This window comes from Schistocerca serialis, chromosome 3, assembly GCF_023864345.2.
Source record: "Schistocerca serialis cubense isolate TAMUIC-IGC-003099 chromosome 3, iqSchSeri2.2, whole genome shotgun sequence".
Classification (NCBI taxonomy): Eukaryota; Metazoa; Arthropoda; class Insecta; order Orthoptera; family Acrididae; genus Schistocerca; species Schistocerca serialis.
In genome coordinates this window covers 145,472,050-145,487,992 of record NC_064640.1, presented here as the reverse complement: position 1 = coordinate 145,487,992, position 15,943 = coordinate 145,472,050, and the positions used below count along the sequence as shown (strand labels likewise).

Here is a 15,943-nt window from a genome sequence, read left to right as displayed (position 1 = left end):
AGTGGCATCACGTGGCTTAGTGGACTCCGGTCCAGTCTTTCCACCAAGGAAAAATTCCTGGCAGGAATCGAATCCAGATCCGTCGCTTGAGGGTCTGTCGCACTGACCATTCGGCTTCGGAGGCAGACGTATTTTGAAAGTAGTAGGGTTAACTTTTAGAGTTACTGTTGTAGTTTACTGACTGTATTTCTTCACCAGATCTCCGTTTGCTTCGTTTAGGGATTCCTTTCATGTACTTCCAGAAGCGCATTTAGTGAAAGGAGGACAGGGACTGTGTTTGTTGTAGGTGGAAATGGCCACTGTCCGCAGTTAACTAGAAATCTCACAGGCTAATATTGAGTGCCTTTTGTGTAACGTGTTCTCTTCGTGCTCTTTCGCATGCTTAAACTGGTAAGTTAATTCTCACCCGAGCGTTAATGGCGGATAGTCCCGAGATCATCCTTCTCTGGGCGGATGGTTAGCGTAGGTACTGGCTGTACGACTGTCCACATACGCTTTCACAACATTCATCAGGACATATTGCCCCTTACCGAATGTGCTACAGAACCAGGTAGATATGCCTCGTCTGTTGGATCCAGCATTCTGAACGGTCCACATACGTGCATATATGCTAGTCACTTCGAGCTCCAAGTGAAGGCGGGAAATATAGTCCCTCAGGTTTATAGGCAATCAGGCCATGTGTACTCGATGCATTTGACAGGCCTCTCGTCTAACAAGGAAGCTGTTCAATCGGACGTATCGAAACCTGCCCTGAATTGTTTTATACAGGAAGAATACACCGAAAGAAACACGATGTCAAAACTTTAGCAGCTAAGAGACACCGCAAGCAATTTTTAAAACAGTTGAAACTTGCCGAATTCGTAGCTTGCCAGTCAACTGTAGAAATGTGTACCCCTGCAGTAGCTGTAGCAGACAGTGACTGCGCCATACGGCTGGCCCGTCGGTTGATGGCACATCGGTAAACAGATAACGCGGCACAAAGCGATCGTAATTTGCAAAGCGAACTCCAGTTTTCATTGATAGTTTCTCTGACAACTGTTCACAGTTACTTTTCGCTCGAATTTGCTACTCATTTAATATCTCCAAAAATTAGCAGTATATATTGCGGTATCGCTAAGTGTTAACGATGGAGATGAAACAGAACTGATTTTCTGTTTAATGTCTTTGTATAAACTCGCTAGTGGTATCTGTATTCGTGCACGTTCCAGAGACTCGCAGTAATGTGGAATCCAGTTAATATTTTCAATCTTGCAAAGATGAAATATGAAGAACGTGGTATGCGATCGAAATCCCCTACTTCTCCTGAAGACCTACCTACTCTTATATGTTATTTATTAGTTAATCTGATTGATATTCATTCCGTGATGTCGACATTTCGTTGAAAATTGTGGCTACATCAGAAGAAACAAGAAATAACTCTAATATTTCCACGATGATTATTGTGCTAAACAAAGACCACAACAGGAATAGAGTTCCTTCCACGCCCAAAGAAAACACGTACAGCAATATCTTTCAGTGAGAAAGAAAAGCCTGTAAATCTATTGCTTAAACGAAGGCGGGAGAAATTAAGTAGTGTGCAACGGCGGTTTCGTTTCGTAAAAAAAGAGCGCTAAAAGGAACTCGTTAAACTTCGGTTACACGATAAATCAGTCTAATCTAAAACCCGTAAATTCAACTAAATACCTAGGTATTATAATTACGAACAACTTAAATTGGAAAGAACACATAGAAAATGTTGTAGAGAATGCCACCAAAAGGCTGCGTTTTATTGGCAGGACACTTATAAAATGTAACAGACCCACTAAGGAGACTGCCTACACTACGCTTGTCCGTGTCCGTCCTCTTTTAGAATACTGCTGCGCGGTGTCGGATTCTTACCAGATAGGACTGACGGAGTACATCGAAAAAGTTCAAAGAAAGGCAGCACGTTTTGTATTATCGCGAAATATGGGAGAGTGTGTCACAGAAATGATACAGGATTTGGGCTGGTAATCATTAAAAGAAAGGCGTTTTTCGTTGCGACGGATTCTTCTCACGAAATTCCAGTCACCAACTTTCTCCTCCGAATGCGAAAACATTTTGTTGCCACCGACCTACATAGGGAGGAACGATCACCATGATAAAATAAGGAAAATCAGAGCTCGTACGGAAAGATATAAGTGTTCATTCTTCCTCGGCGCTATACGAGATTGGAATAATAGATAATTGTGAAGGTGGTTCGATGAACCCTCTGCCAGGCACTTAAATGTGATTTGCAGAGTATCCATGTAAATGTAGATGTAGATGACACGTCGGATTGGACAATTCCCTTGCAAGAATTGAAGACGATTCCTCAGCGCCTAATGAGCATACAGGGTGTAACCAACTCAACTCATGGGTTATATGACAACAATGACGATTGCGAGATACTTTATTTCTGACATGTGGCAATAAACCTCAATATCAATGAAAATGGCGCAAATGTCAAATTTGCAATAATGAATAAAGGAAGTAGTCCACCCAAAGGTAGATTTCTAAAATGTTTGTTTCGTATTTATTTCATTAAACAAAGATTCGGTAAGACTGAGAATCGAAACCAATAAAAGTTATTAAAAAGATTCTTCGACAAATTTTAATGTACAACTTATAACACTTCTGACAAACGTATGTCATTGGTACCGAAATTATCAACACTGATGGGTACCAATCGCTCGCCATCTACGTCCTGTACAACACTCCTGAGTGCAATACAACTAAGCATGGAAGATAACCACTATGTGTTCAGGTGCGCCATTCTCACCACAGGAACGAATGTGAGCTGTTCTAGGCCAAACCTGTGGAGATCCACAGGATACGGGCCGTGGTCCGTGATAATGTACGCCAAGCCGCGTGTTGGGTTTGTTGTTGTTGTGGTCTTCAGTCTAGAGAGTGGTCTGATGCAGCTCTCCATGCTACTCTACAAGTACCTACTGCAACCTACATCATTCTGAATCTGCTTAGTGTAAACATCTCTTGGTCTCCCTCTACGAGTTTTACCCTCCACGCTGCCCTTCTATACTAAACTGGTGATCCCCTCAGAACATATCCTACCAACCGATCCCTTCTTATAGTCAAGTTGTGGCACAAATTCCTCTTCGCCTCAATTCTATTCAGTACCTCCTCATTAGTTACGTGATCTACCCATCTAATCTTCAGCATACTTCTGTAGCACCACATTTCGAAAGCTTCTGTTCTCTTCTTGTCTAAACTATTTATTGTCCACGTTTTACTTCCATACATGGCCACACTCCATACAAATACTTTCAGAAACGACTTCCTAACGCTTAAATCTATACTCGAGGTTAACAAATTTCTCTTCTTCAGAAACGCTTTCCTTGTCATTGCCTCTCTACATTTTATAGCCGGCCGCTGTGGCAGAGCGGTTCTAGGCGCTTCAGTCTGGAACCGCGCTGCTGCTACGGTCGCAGGTTCGAATCCTGCCTCGGACATGGATGTTTGTGATGTCCTTAGGTTAGTTAGGTTTAAGTAGTTCTAAGTTCTAGGGGACTGATGACCTCAGATGTTAAGTCCCATAGTGCTCTACATTTTGTGGGGCGGCAGGTGGAATAATAGAATAAATGTTTTGTATTTATGCTGTTTGCCGTTCTCAACACTGTCTCTCTAACTACAATATTGGCAACCAGGAAGTGATTAGCAAAATGTGAAGCCTGTAATTAGAATTCCTAGTGCCTACTTCATCTGAGAAATATATTTATAGCTACAGCTTACAGCTCTGAGGAATTAGGAGATTGTCTGGGATTCATAATCAAAAACCATTCTCTCTAAAATGTTCACTATATTCTGAAAGTCACAGACCAAAAAGAATCCACACAATCCAAATACCAGAGCAGTTCAGAGTCTAATGCGCTGATGCCATTATAACTGTTCAAATTAAATGTTTAAGTGAATGCTCGCCATAATTTGATGATAATGTTCATCAAACGCCACGCTAATAATGGTAGAATTTCTGTCCTGCGGCGGCACGTGAAAATACGACATACGCAAACTAAAGATAGATCATTAACGTCATCCCAAAATTAACACTTCACTCGAAAACGATTTCATGGTTACGCGTATTCCGAGTAACTTATTACTACATCCGAGGCTGTTTATATCAACGATACCGACGCGACGCGACGCGACGCGACTCCGGGCACAGGTGGTGCGCTAATCAGCATCTGGAGAGAACTGGGGCCTTCTTCCTTCTCGCGCAGCGTTCTTACATATAAAGCCGCGGGTGCGGACGGCTAAGGGAACGTCTGATCAAATCTGCTCTCCCGACTAGCCGCTGTGCTAGTAATGCACCACTTCAAGTTATCGAATAAATCATTGCTTCCTTTGCTGATGGCCGATGAAGCTTTCAATTTAATTGTGCAATCAGCACACAAGTAAGTAATCATAATAAAAGTCTGACGTGGCTAAGTCAAATATTTTGGGCGAGAGAATTAATTTAATTACACTACATGCAGTAGACCAGCTCTGAACTTGCTCTTTTGAGATACGCTATAGCTATAGTTTTATAGTTATTCTGTTGAAACTTCTCACATTTTTATGATTATAGCGGATCTCCCTTCTACTTAAATTTAAACATCCTAGCTTTATTTATTCGCCTGCTTAATCTATCTTGCTTCCTTAATTTCTAAGACAAAAACCAGAAAATCATGAATTTCAACTAAAATTTTAATTTGTGAGATCCAGAATACTGTTTCTACTAAATTATTATGCAAAAGGGATCTAAATATAATTTTTTAAGTTTCTAGCTCTTTTCTGTTGCGCCAATGATTTTTGCAGAAAAACCTCCAAATTTCGAAAATGGTTAAAGTTATTGAACTGATATCCAACACATATTGATTTTGTATTACTCCTGACATGCTAGAAACGTTTCAGGTAATTTACTTCATTTTAAAGTATTGCGTAATATTTATGACGTCAGAGCTAGTTATAGCGGACTAGGCTGGCACACAATGAAAAGACTCATGTGAATTTTATAAGGCGTGAGTATGCTGCTTCCCTACAATTTCATATCCTATCTACTTCGAACATCAGTTATTTTTCTTGAAAAATAGCAAAACTCATTTACTACTTTAAGTGTCTCATTTCCTAATCTAATTCCTTCAGCATCACCTGATTTAATTCGACTACATTCCATTATCCTCGTTTTGCTTTTTTTGATGTTCATCTTATATCCTCCTTTCAAGACACTGTCCATTTCGTTCAACTGCTTTTCCAGGTCCTTTGCTGTCTCTGAGAGTGTTACAATATCATCGGCAATCTTCAAAGTTTTTTGTTTCTTCTCCACGGATTTTAATTCCTACTTCAAGTTTTTCTTTTGTTTCCTTTGCTGCTTGCTCAGTATACAGATTGAATAACATCGGAGATAGGCTACAACCCTGTCTCACTCCCTTCCCAACCACTGTTCCCCTTTCATGCCCCTCGACTCTAATAACTGCAATCTGGTTTCTGTACAAATTGCAAGCAGCCTTTCTCTCCCTGTATTTTACCCCTGCCACCTTCAGAATTTGAAAGAGAGTATTCCAGTCAACATTGTCAAAAGCTTACTCTACGTCTACAAATGCTAGAACGTAGGATTGCCTTTCCTTAACCTATCTTCTAAGATACGTCGTAGGGTCAGTATTGCGATGTGTGCTGAAGTACACTAACAATCAATCTAGAGCTGTTTTTTAGGCTGTCGTGTCCGTGCTCTGTGGGGCTTCTGCCCCGCGAGCGCTCGGGGCCCTGTAGGAAAGGGATAGCTGGCAGTCAATACGGCGGAAATTGTAGCCATCGTCTCTATTGATGATGTCAGGCTGCTTTATGATTTCAATCGCTTCTTGAATTTTACGGTGGTGTGTCCACGACTCGTTTGCCAGCACACGGGTTTCCTGGGACAAGGTAGGCCGTGAACAGCCTCGGCGGAGTTCCGCTATGGCCGATTTATTATGCTGTCTTAAAACGTACATATCGTCCATGTTCTGCTGCTCATGCGCTGACTGCTGGTCTCACTCTCTCAGCTATATAGGCAGCTCCACCAAGAATGCAGTCCAAAAACTAAATCCTATGGCTTCTGTGGAAAATTTGTTTGGAAACTCCTCGTTGGTGGAGTACTTTACCTACCCGTACATAGACGCCTTTCTCATACAATAAATGCACTAGCAGAAGCTTATCTTCCTTGCCTTCTTCACTTGTTTTGTTTCGGTTAGCCTTGGCTACCTTTGTTATAATATTGTTGTCACAACTATTGGCGCGAAACGTGTGGTGTACTTCCTTCAATTCTTCTTTGATGTTGTTAGCGTCACTTACCCACTGGGCACGGGCAGTCAGCGTGTGCAGAACTGAATATTTCTGAGCTGAGTGACGTTGACTCTCCGCGTGCAGGCACCAATTTGTGTCGTTTAGCTTCCGGTACACTTCGTATCCCAGTGTCCCATCGGCAGTTCTACATACCTGCATGTTCAAAACTGGTAATGCTAAATAGTTTTCGGTTTCATGAGTCAACAGTATATTTTTACTCAGGCTGTTTAAATGCTGAAGGAAGCGTCCCAATCTCGCCTCCACGTGTGGGCAGATACATACCGTAGCTGGCAACGGGAGCGTAATTGTACAGAAGCTACAACCGTTTGCTCGAAAGCTTCCATGAAGACGTCCGCAGCTGCCACTCCATCTAATTGCTCGTAAAATTTTCTCTGCCAGGCGAAGTAAATTGATGACCTGCATAAGCGCATCAATTCACAAATATCAGGTGGGATCTGCTCCTGTAGGATGCGAATGGTCTCCTCTATAGGTACATTGGTTAAGAGAGATTTGATACCAAAACTAACCATGATGTCAGTTGACTATCTGCTGCTCCCTAATCAGTTGTACAAAGTGGAAGGAATCCTTCATGTACGATTGTATTTGTCCCACAAGAAGACGTATTTTAGACCCCTGTAACACATGGTGTGGGTTGCCATGGGACGACTTTCCGGATGTCCTGCTTCCTCAGGTGTTACCTATCCTGTAACAGTAACGTGATGTCACAATGCTCGTAAAAACATAGCACCTGTCTCTATGATCCGTCTGAGTGGTGATGAGGTACTCCAAAAAAAATGGTTCAAATGGCTCTGAGCACTATGGGACTCAACTGCTGAGGTCATTAGTCCCCTAGAACTTAGAACTAGTTAAACCTAACTAACCTAAGGACATCACAAACATCCATGCCCGAGGCAGGATTCGAACCTGCGACCGTAGCGGTCTTGCGGTTCCAGACTGCAGCGCCTTTAACCGCACGGCCACTTCGGCCGGCTGAGGTACTCCCATGGTTATAAAGGTCACCAGGCGCATCCCCGATAGCACATAAATGAAGCGCCAAAGAAACTGGTACAGGCATGCATATTCAAATACAGAGATATGTAAACAGGCATAACGCGGCACTGCGGTCGACAACGTCTATATAAGACAAGTGTCTGGCGCAACTGTTAGCTCAGTTACTTCTATTACAATGGCAGGTTATCAAGATTTAAGTGAGTTTGAACGTGGTGTTGAAGGCGGCAACGAGCGATGGGACACAGCATCTCCGACGTAGCGATGAAGTGGGGATTTTCCCGTACGATCATTTCATGAGTGTACCGTGAATATCAGGAGTCCAGTAAAACATCAAATCTCTGCAATCGCTGAGGCTGGGAAAAGATCCTGCAAGAACGGGAACGGGACCAACGACGACTGAAGAGAATCGTTCAAAGTGACAGAAGTGCAACCCATCAACAAATTGCCGTAGATTTTAATGCTGGGCCATCAACAAGTGTCAGCATGCGAACCATTCAACGAAATATCATCGATATGGGCTTTCGGAGCCGAATTCCCATTCGTGTACTCTTGATGATTGCGCGCCACAAAGCTTTACGCCTCGCCTTGGCCCGTCAACACCGAAATTTGACTGTTGATGATTGGAAACATGATGTCTGGTCGGACGAGTCTCGTTTCAAATTGTATCAACCGAATGGACGTGTACGGGTATGGACACAACCTCATGAATCCGTGTACCCTGCATGTCAGCAGGAGAGTGTTCAAGCTGGTGGAGGCTCTGTAATGTTATGGGGTGTGTGCAACTGGAGTGATATGGGACCCCTGATAGGTTTAGATACGACTCTGAAAGTTGACACGTACGTAAGCATCCTGTCTGATCACTTGCACCCATTCATGTCCGTTGTGCATTCTGGCGAACATGGGAAATTCCAGTGGTACAATGCGACACCCCACACGTCCAGAATTGTTACAGAGTGGCTCCAGGAACACTCTTCCGAGTTTAAACAACATTATGGAGCATATCTGGGGTGCCTTGTAACGTAATGTTCAGAAGAGATCTCCACACCCCCTCGTACTCTTATGGATTTATGGACATCCCTGCAGGATTCATGATGTTAGTTCACACCAGCACTACTTTAGATATTAGTAGAGCCCCTGCCACGTCTTCTTGTGGCACTTCTGCGTGGTCGCAGGTGTCCTGCGCGATATAAGGCAGGTTTACCAGTTTCTTTGGCTCTTCAGTGTATGTCGGACCAGCTCGGAAGTCAACTCTGTCCCAGTGCCAGTACCCAGAATGTCAAGGACCTGTTACAACAGTTGTGGGCCAGCTTGTCTCGGGATATGATAGAACGAGTTTATAACACCCTTTCCAACCGCATCAGTACATGCATCCAGTTCACAAGAGGCAGCGACGTGATACTGATAGTGGGCTCATACTGCCAAGTTCCCTGTAAATTTGACAGGATTTTGTAATCACATACCCTCTCAACCCGTGAAGTTTCTGTAGGTTTCCTCCTCCACTTCTTGGTGCTAAACTCTGTTGTCATGCAGTGTATATAGAACAAATGCTTATTTTTGGGAAGAACTTTACATTACTGATAGTGTGATACGCTTCCAATTGCCTGAATACGTGTAACTGAAATCGCAAGAAATAAAAATTAAAATTGAAACTTCTTGGCAGATTAAAACTGTGTAGTGGACCGAGACTCGAACTAGGGACCTTTGTCTTCCGAGGGCAAGTGTTGTACCTACTTTTTATCTCATTTTATTCGTTATTGTTCGTTGTATTTTTCGGGGCGGACGTCCCATGACACCTATTCAAGTCAGCGTTGATCAAATCACTTTTTTTTTTTTTTTTTTAATTACTGAGAGCAACTAACCCTGTGACCGAACACGCTGAGCAACCGTACCGGTTACCGATTGAGCTACCGAAGCACAACTCACGACTTGTCCTCACAGCTTTAATTCTGCCAGTACCTCGTCTCCTGTCTTCCAAACTCCTAGAGGAGTGCTAGTTCAAAAATGTTCGAATGTGTTTGAAATCTTATGGGACTTAACTGCTGAGGTCATCAGTCCCTAAGCTTACACACTACGTAACCTAAATTATCCTAAGGACAAACACACACACAGCCATGCCCGAGGGAGGACTCGAACCTCCGCCGGGACCAGCCGCACAGTCCATGACTGCAGCGCCTCAGACCGCTCGGCTAATCCTGCGCGGCAGTGCTGGTTCTGCAAGATTCACAGGAGAGCTTCTATGAAGTTTGGAAGATAGGAGGCGAGGTACTGGCATAATTAAGGCTGTGAGGACGGATCTTCAGTTGTGCTTCGGTAGCTTAGACGTAGAGCACTTGCCCGAGAAAGGCAAAGGTTCGAGTTTCGGTCCGGCACACAGTTTCAATCTGCCACGAAGTTTCATGTCAGCGCACACTCCGCTGCAGAGTAAAAATTTCATTCTAAAAATTAAAATTATTTTTGTGAGACGTAAGCGGAAATGTCCATTTTTAAGAAACAGTAGCTATTACGACCAATATTTTGCGTAAATTAATGGGAGCATCAAAAAGAGTTTAACAAGAGGCTATGAAGCACCTAGCAGACACGCTTCATCATTGCAGATTGTCTATGAGTCACCCTTCTTTAGAAGTTATATTAACTCGCTGTTGTATCTATCTGAAGCTTTAACGCCGAGAAGCAGCCAGAAAATAATTGATTAAAGGAATAGCGTTAAAGCTCATGCTCTGTTTGGACACTATCAAATGTACACACGACTGCAGTTGAGAAATATAGTGATGTTAAAACAACTGAGGTATTAACATGACCATCATAACAAGAGCAAATACGATACTAGAGTACAACCACTTAAAATGTGGATGACAACAAGCGAAGATTTCCCTTGCTGCATTGAAGAAATAGTCCACATGTAAATCACTCAAACGCTCTATTCAGGCGTCACCAGAAGTAAGAATTATCTTCAGACACAAGACTTCAGCAAGGGATCTGTGGAGAGATTTGGGGGATGAGCAGACCTTAATGTTGATTACACGCAACCTCGTGTTCCATTATGACCTTGACAAAAATGTTATGCGTTACTATTCCGGAGTTGTGCAACATTTATGGTCTTGCGCTTTTTGTTCTTCGTTACGTTTCGTATATTTGTGTTTTATACTATGTGCGTCTGACATGGCAGATATATAAGTACATTTGTCAATTATAATAATGATGCATCCAAATAGCAGCGCCGGCCGCGGTGGTCTCGCGGTTAAGGCGCTCAGTCCGGAACCGCGCGACTGCTACGGTCGCAGGTTCGAATCCTGCCTCGGGCATGGATGTGTGTGATGTCCTTAGGTTAGTTAGGTTTAAGTAGTTCTAAGTTCTAGGGGACTGATGACCACAGAAGTTAAGTCCCATAGTGCTCAGAGCCAACCAAATAGCAGCCATGCGGTTTGAGACGCCATGTCACGGATTGCGCTGCCCCTCCCGCCGGAGGTTCAAGTCCTCCCTCGGGCATGGCTGTGTGTGTGTGTGTGTGTGTGTGTGTGTGTGTGTGTGTGTGTGTGTGTGTGTGTGTTGCTCTTAGCATAAGTTAGTTTAAGTAGTGTGTAAGTCTAGCGACCGATGACCTCAGTAGTAAGTTCGCTGGAAATAGTTGCTCTGAAAGAATCTCTGAAGTTATTTATTGTACAGGGTGTTTCAAAAATGACCGGTATATTTGAAACGGCAATAAAAACTAAACGAGCAGCGATAGAAATACACCATTTGTTGCAATATGCTTGGGACAACAGTACATTTTCAGGCGGACAAACTTTCGAAATTACAGTAGTTACAATTTTCAACAACAGATGGCGCTGCAAGTGATGTGAAAGATGTAGAAGACAACGCAGTCTGTGGGTGCGCCATTCTGTACGTCGTCTTTCTGCTGTAAGCGTGTGCTGTTCACAACGTGCAAGTGTGCTGTAGACAACATGGTTTATCCCTTAGAACAGAGGATTTTTCTGGTGTTGGAATTCCACCGCCTAGAACACAGTGTTGTTGCAACAAGACGAAGTTTTCAACGGAGGTTTAATGTAACCAAAGGACCGAAAAGCGATACAATAAAGGATCTGTTTGAAAAATTTCAACGGACTGGGAACGTGACGGATGAACGTGCTGGAAAGGTAGGGCGACCGCGTACGGCAATCACAGAGGGCAACGCGCAGCTAGTGCAGCAGGTGATCCAACAGCGGCCTCGGGTTTCCGTTCGCCGTGTTGCAGCTGCGGTCCAAATGACGCCAACGTCCATGTATCGTCTCATGCGCCAGAGTTTACACCTCTATCCATACAAAATTCAAACGCGGCAACCCCTCAGCGCCGCTACCATTGCTGCACGAGAGACATTCGCTAACGATGTAGTGCACAGGATTGATGACGGCGATATGCATGTGGGCAGCATTTGGTTTACTGACGAAGCTTATTTTTACCTGGACGGCTTCGTCAATAAACAGAACTGGCGCATATGGGGAACCGAAAAGCCCCATGTTGCAGTCCCATCGTCCCTGCATCCTCAAAAAGTACTGGTCTGGGCCGCCATTTCTTCCAAAGGAATCATTGACCCATTTTTCAGATCCGAAACGATTACTGCATCACGCTATCTGGACATTCTTCGTGAATTTGTGGCGGTACAAACTGCCTTAGACGACACTGCGAACACCTCGTGGTTTATGCAAGATGGTGCCCGGCCACATCGCACGGCCGACGTCTTTAATTTCCTGAATGAATATTTCGATGATCGTGTGATTGCTTTGGGCTATCCGAATCATACAGGAGGCGGCGTGGATTGGCATCCCTATTCGCCAGACATGAACCCCTGTTACTTCTTTCTGTGGGGACACTTGAAAGACCAGGTGTACCGCCAGAATCCAGAAACAATTGAACAGCTGAAGCAGTACATCTCATCTGCATGTGAAGCCATTCCGCCAGACACGTTGTCAAAGGTTTCGGGTAATTTCATTCAGAGACTACGCCATATTATTGCTACGCATGGTGGATATGTGGAAAATATCGTACTATAGAGTTTCCCAGACCGCAGCGCCATCTCTTGTTGAAAATTGTAACTACTGTAATTTCGAAAGTTTGTCTGCCTGAAAATGTACTGTTATCCCAAGCATATTGCAACAAACGGTGTATTTCTATCGCTGCTCGTTTAGTTTATATTGCCGTTTCAAATATACCGGTCATTTTTGAAACACCCTGTAGGTACGCGTTGACATACTTGGAAGTTGAAATGCGTTAGCCTGTACCCAGCCTCGTATTTAACTTTTATTGTGCACAGTTGCTTAATTCGTAGTACTATAGGGCGCTAACATTTATAAAAGCAGGAGTATATGCAAAATTGAGAATAGAAGTGAGTGATGATTGCTGAGTTTAACCTTTCTTCTCGTCAGTTTTAAAGCATATGGCAATTTTAATTCCTGAACAGCTAGCTGGGATTGCAGTGTCGTTGTGGCCCAGAAGTTCCTGTTAGCCACCGAGACAATTGAGGTGAGCTCCCTGGGCGCCGAGGGGCGGGGGGGGGGGGGGGGGCAAGAGAGGCGCTTGGGGGGGGGGGGGGGGTCAGCCGGTCTTTAGCCCCGTACGCACGGAGACACCGTGGCCATTCTGCCGATTGGAGCACGACCTTTGAACGGCTTAGTAGCTATGTGGGAAAATTGTGGCCGGGAGGACGTGTGCCGACGTCTGATCTCGCGGTAGTCGCGGATGTGAATATAGTGTTTTCCATAAGAACGCCTGGCACCCGCGTGGTGTGTAGATACGTTCGGTGGACGTGATGAGAGCGTTTATCGTTCCCAACGCCTAGGACAAATAGCGTGGGATGAATATCATCCGTTAGACTCTGTTTTGTGGCGTGCCAGCCCCTCGCCGGCGACGCCATGAAAACATTACTTACGGAAAATTTAGGAAGGAAATGTGGGACTGCATTTGGCTTGTCTTCATTCGCAAACTTGGAGAAAGATGACTTGATACAGCTAGGCACTAGCAATCTCTCTAACTTGAAATTGCACAGAACATTCTGGAATATGAGAGCGGTAATCTTGTAACAACATTTCCTATTGAGAGGATTAGAGAGGCAGCCGCAGGGTGGCTCAAAATGCAGTTTTTGGCACGCCTGAGCCACGAAGGAGTGGAGAGCACATGCTCTCTAACATTCGGGCCAAGACCTTCATACGAGTCAGATGTATATTCTGGTTAGAGACTCCATGTGAGCCGATTGACGCAGCAGAGCAGATGCAACGCAGCACACCAGAGTCCAACAGCACCTGCAATTTAGTCTCAACTAGGCTCACCAGTTTCATTTAAGTGTCGCAGTGATGTGGCGAATGAAACTCGTTCAAGATGATAGACGCGTTTTTACAGAATAGCTAATTATTCTCTTTCGAGGTGACGTCTTAGCCATGACGTTGCTGTTTTCTACTAACTTACCGATGTAATCTTCACAATTAACTTTACACTGCGTTTAAATTCAATTAGACAGATCGGCACATTCATTACCAACTCAATGATTATACTTCTAGATAAACTGCGCTCGTTCATTTTCTCATGAGCTTCTACAATTTTATTTAGGGTTTTAGTATCCGCACTCATTTCCTCTAATTAAGATATTTATTTAATTCTTCATTCTTGGATATTATTCACGATCCCGATCAATTCAGAATGCCTGTCTCATTCCAGTAGTCAAAAACCCCTTTACTACTCGCTGACTGATTAATGTTTATCAGGGCATATAGGGACGGTTCGTATGTCAGGGCCATTCTTCCTTCCGTTTCCTTGCGCATACAACATTTTCATACATCTAGACCATAGCGCTCGGAAAGTGACATACGGCCGGGAGAGGGGTGTGCTAACCACATGCCCCTCCATATCCGCACCGAGAGACGCCTTTGGGCTGAGGATGACACGGCGGCCGGTCGGTACCGTTGGGCCTTCATGGCCTGTTCTGGAGGAGTTTAGACCATAGCGGGTTGGCAACGGCCTTGCCGCAGTGGATACAACGGTTACAAAAAAATGGTTCAAATGCCTCTGAAAAGGGAACCTCCCCATCGCACCCCCCTCAGATTTAGTTATAAGTTGGCACAGTGGATAGGCCTTGAAAAACTGAACACAGATCAATCGAGAAAATAGCAAGAAGTTGTGTGGAACTATGAAAAAATAAGCAAAATATACAAACTGAGCAGTCCATGCACAAGATAGGCAACATCAAGGATAGAGTGAGCTCAGGATCGCCGTGGTCCCGTGGTTAGCGTGAGCAGCTGCGGAGTGAGAGGTCCTTGGTTCAAGTATTCCCTCGAGTGAAAAGTTTAATTTTTTATTTTCAGTTTATGTGACAAATTCTTACGTTTTCATCACTTTTTTGGGAGTGATCATCATATCCACAAGAAAACCTAAATCGGGCAACGTAGAAGAATCTTTTTACCCATTCGCCAAGTGTACAAGTTAGGTGGGTCGACAACATATTCCTGTCATGTGACGCACATGCCGTCACCAGTGTCGTATAGAACATATCAGACGTGTTTTCCTGTGGAGGAATCGGTTGACCTATGACCTTGCGATCAAGTGTTTTCGGTTCCCATCGGAGAGGCACGTCCTTTCGTCTACTAATCGCACGGTTTTGGGGTGCGGTCGCAGAACACAGACACTAAACTTATTACAGTGAACAGAGAGGTCAATGAACGAATGGACAGATCATAACTATGCGAAAATAAAGGAAATAAACTTGTCACTCGACGGAAGACTTGAACCAAGGACCTCTCGTTCCGCAACTGCTCGCGCTAACCACGGGACCACGGCGCTCCTGAGCTCACTCGATCCTTGATGTTGTCTATCTTGCGCATGGACTACTCAGTTTGTATATTTTGCTTACTTTTTTCATAGTTCCACACAACTTCTTCCTGTTTTCTCTATTGATCCGTGTTCAGTTTTTCAAGGCCTACCCACTGTGCCAACTTATAACTAAATCTGGGGGAGGTTCCCTTGTGAGCACTATGGGACTTAACATCTACAGTCATCAGTCCCCTAGAACTTAGAACTACTTAAACCTAACTAACCTAAGGACATCACACAACAACCAGTCATCACGAGGCAGAGGAAATCCCTGACCCAGCCGGGAATCGAACCCGGGAACCCGGGCGCGGGATGCGAGAACGCTACCGCACGACCACGAGCTGCGGACTACACCGGTTCCCGTCAGATCACCGAAGTTAAGCGCTGTCGGGCGTGGCCGGCACTTGGATGGGTGACCATTAGGGCCGCCTTGCGCTGTTGCGATTTTTCGGGGTGCACTCACCCTCGTGATGCCAAATGAGGAGCTACTCGACCGAACAGTAGTGGCTCCGGTCAAAGAACACCATCGTAACGACCGGGAGAGCGGTGTGCTGACCACACGCCCCCCCTATCCGCATCCTTAGCTGAGGATGACACGGCGGTCGATGGTCCCGATGGGCCACTTGTGGCCTGAAGACGGAGTACTTTGCTTGTAGCCGGGTGATTTGCATTTCGAGAGGAGATACTCGGTGCATATCAGAGGAATATGTGTTAGAATATAGCCAGTCCCAGTGGCGCCTTGCAACGTATAAAAAAAAAAAAAATTTAAAAAATCGGCGTTCAAGCTGCG

At 44.5% G+C, this 15,943-nt stretch overlaps 1 protein-coding gene across 1 annotated transcript in view; it reads right to left on the bottom strand.

Annotated features, from left to right (window-relative positions):
* LOC126471550 (trimethyllysine dioxygenase, mitochondrial) overlaps window positions 1-15,943 on the bottom strand; it is a 497,242-nt gene that overhangs the window by 57,640 nt on the left and 423,659 nt on the right. The window lies entirely within an intron of this gene.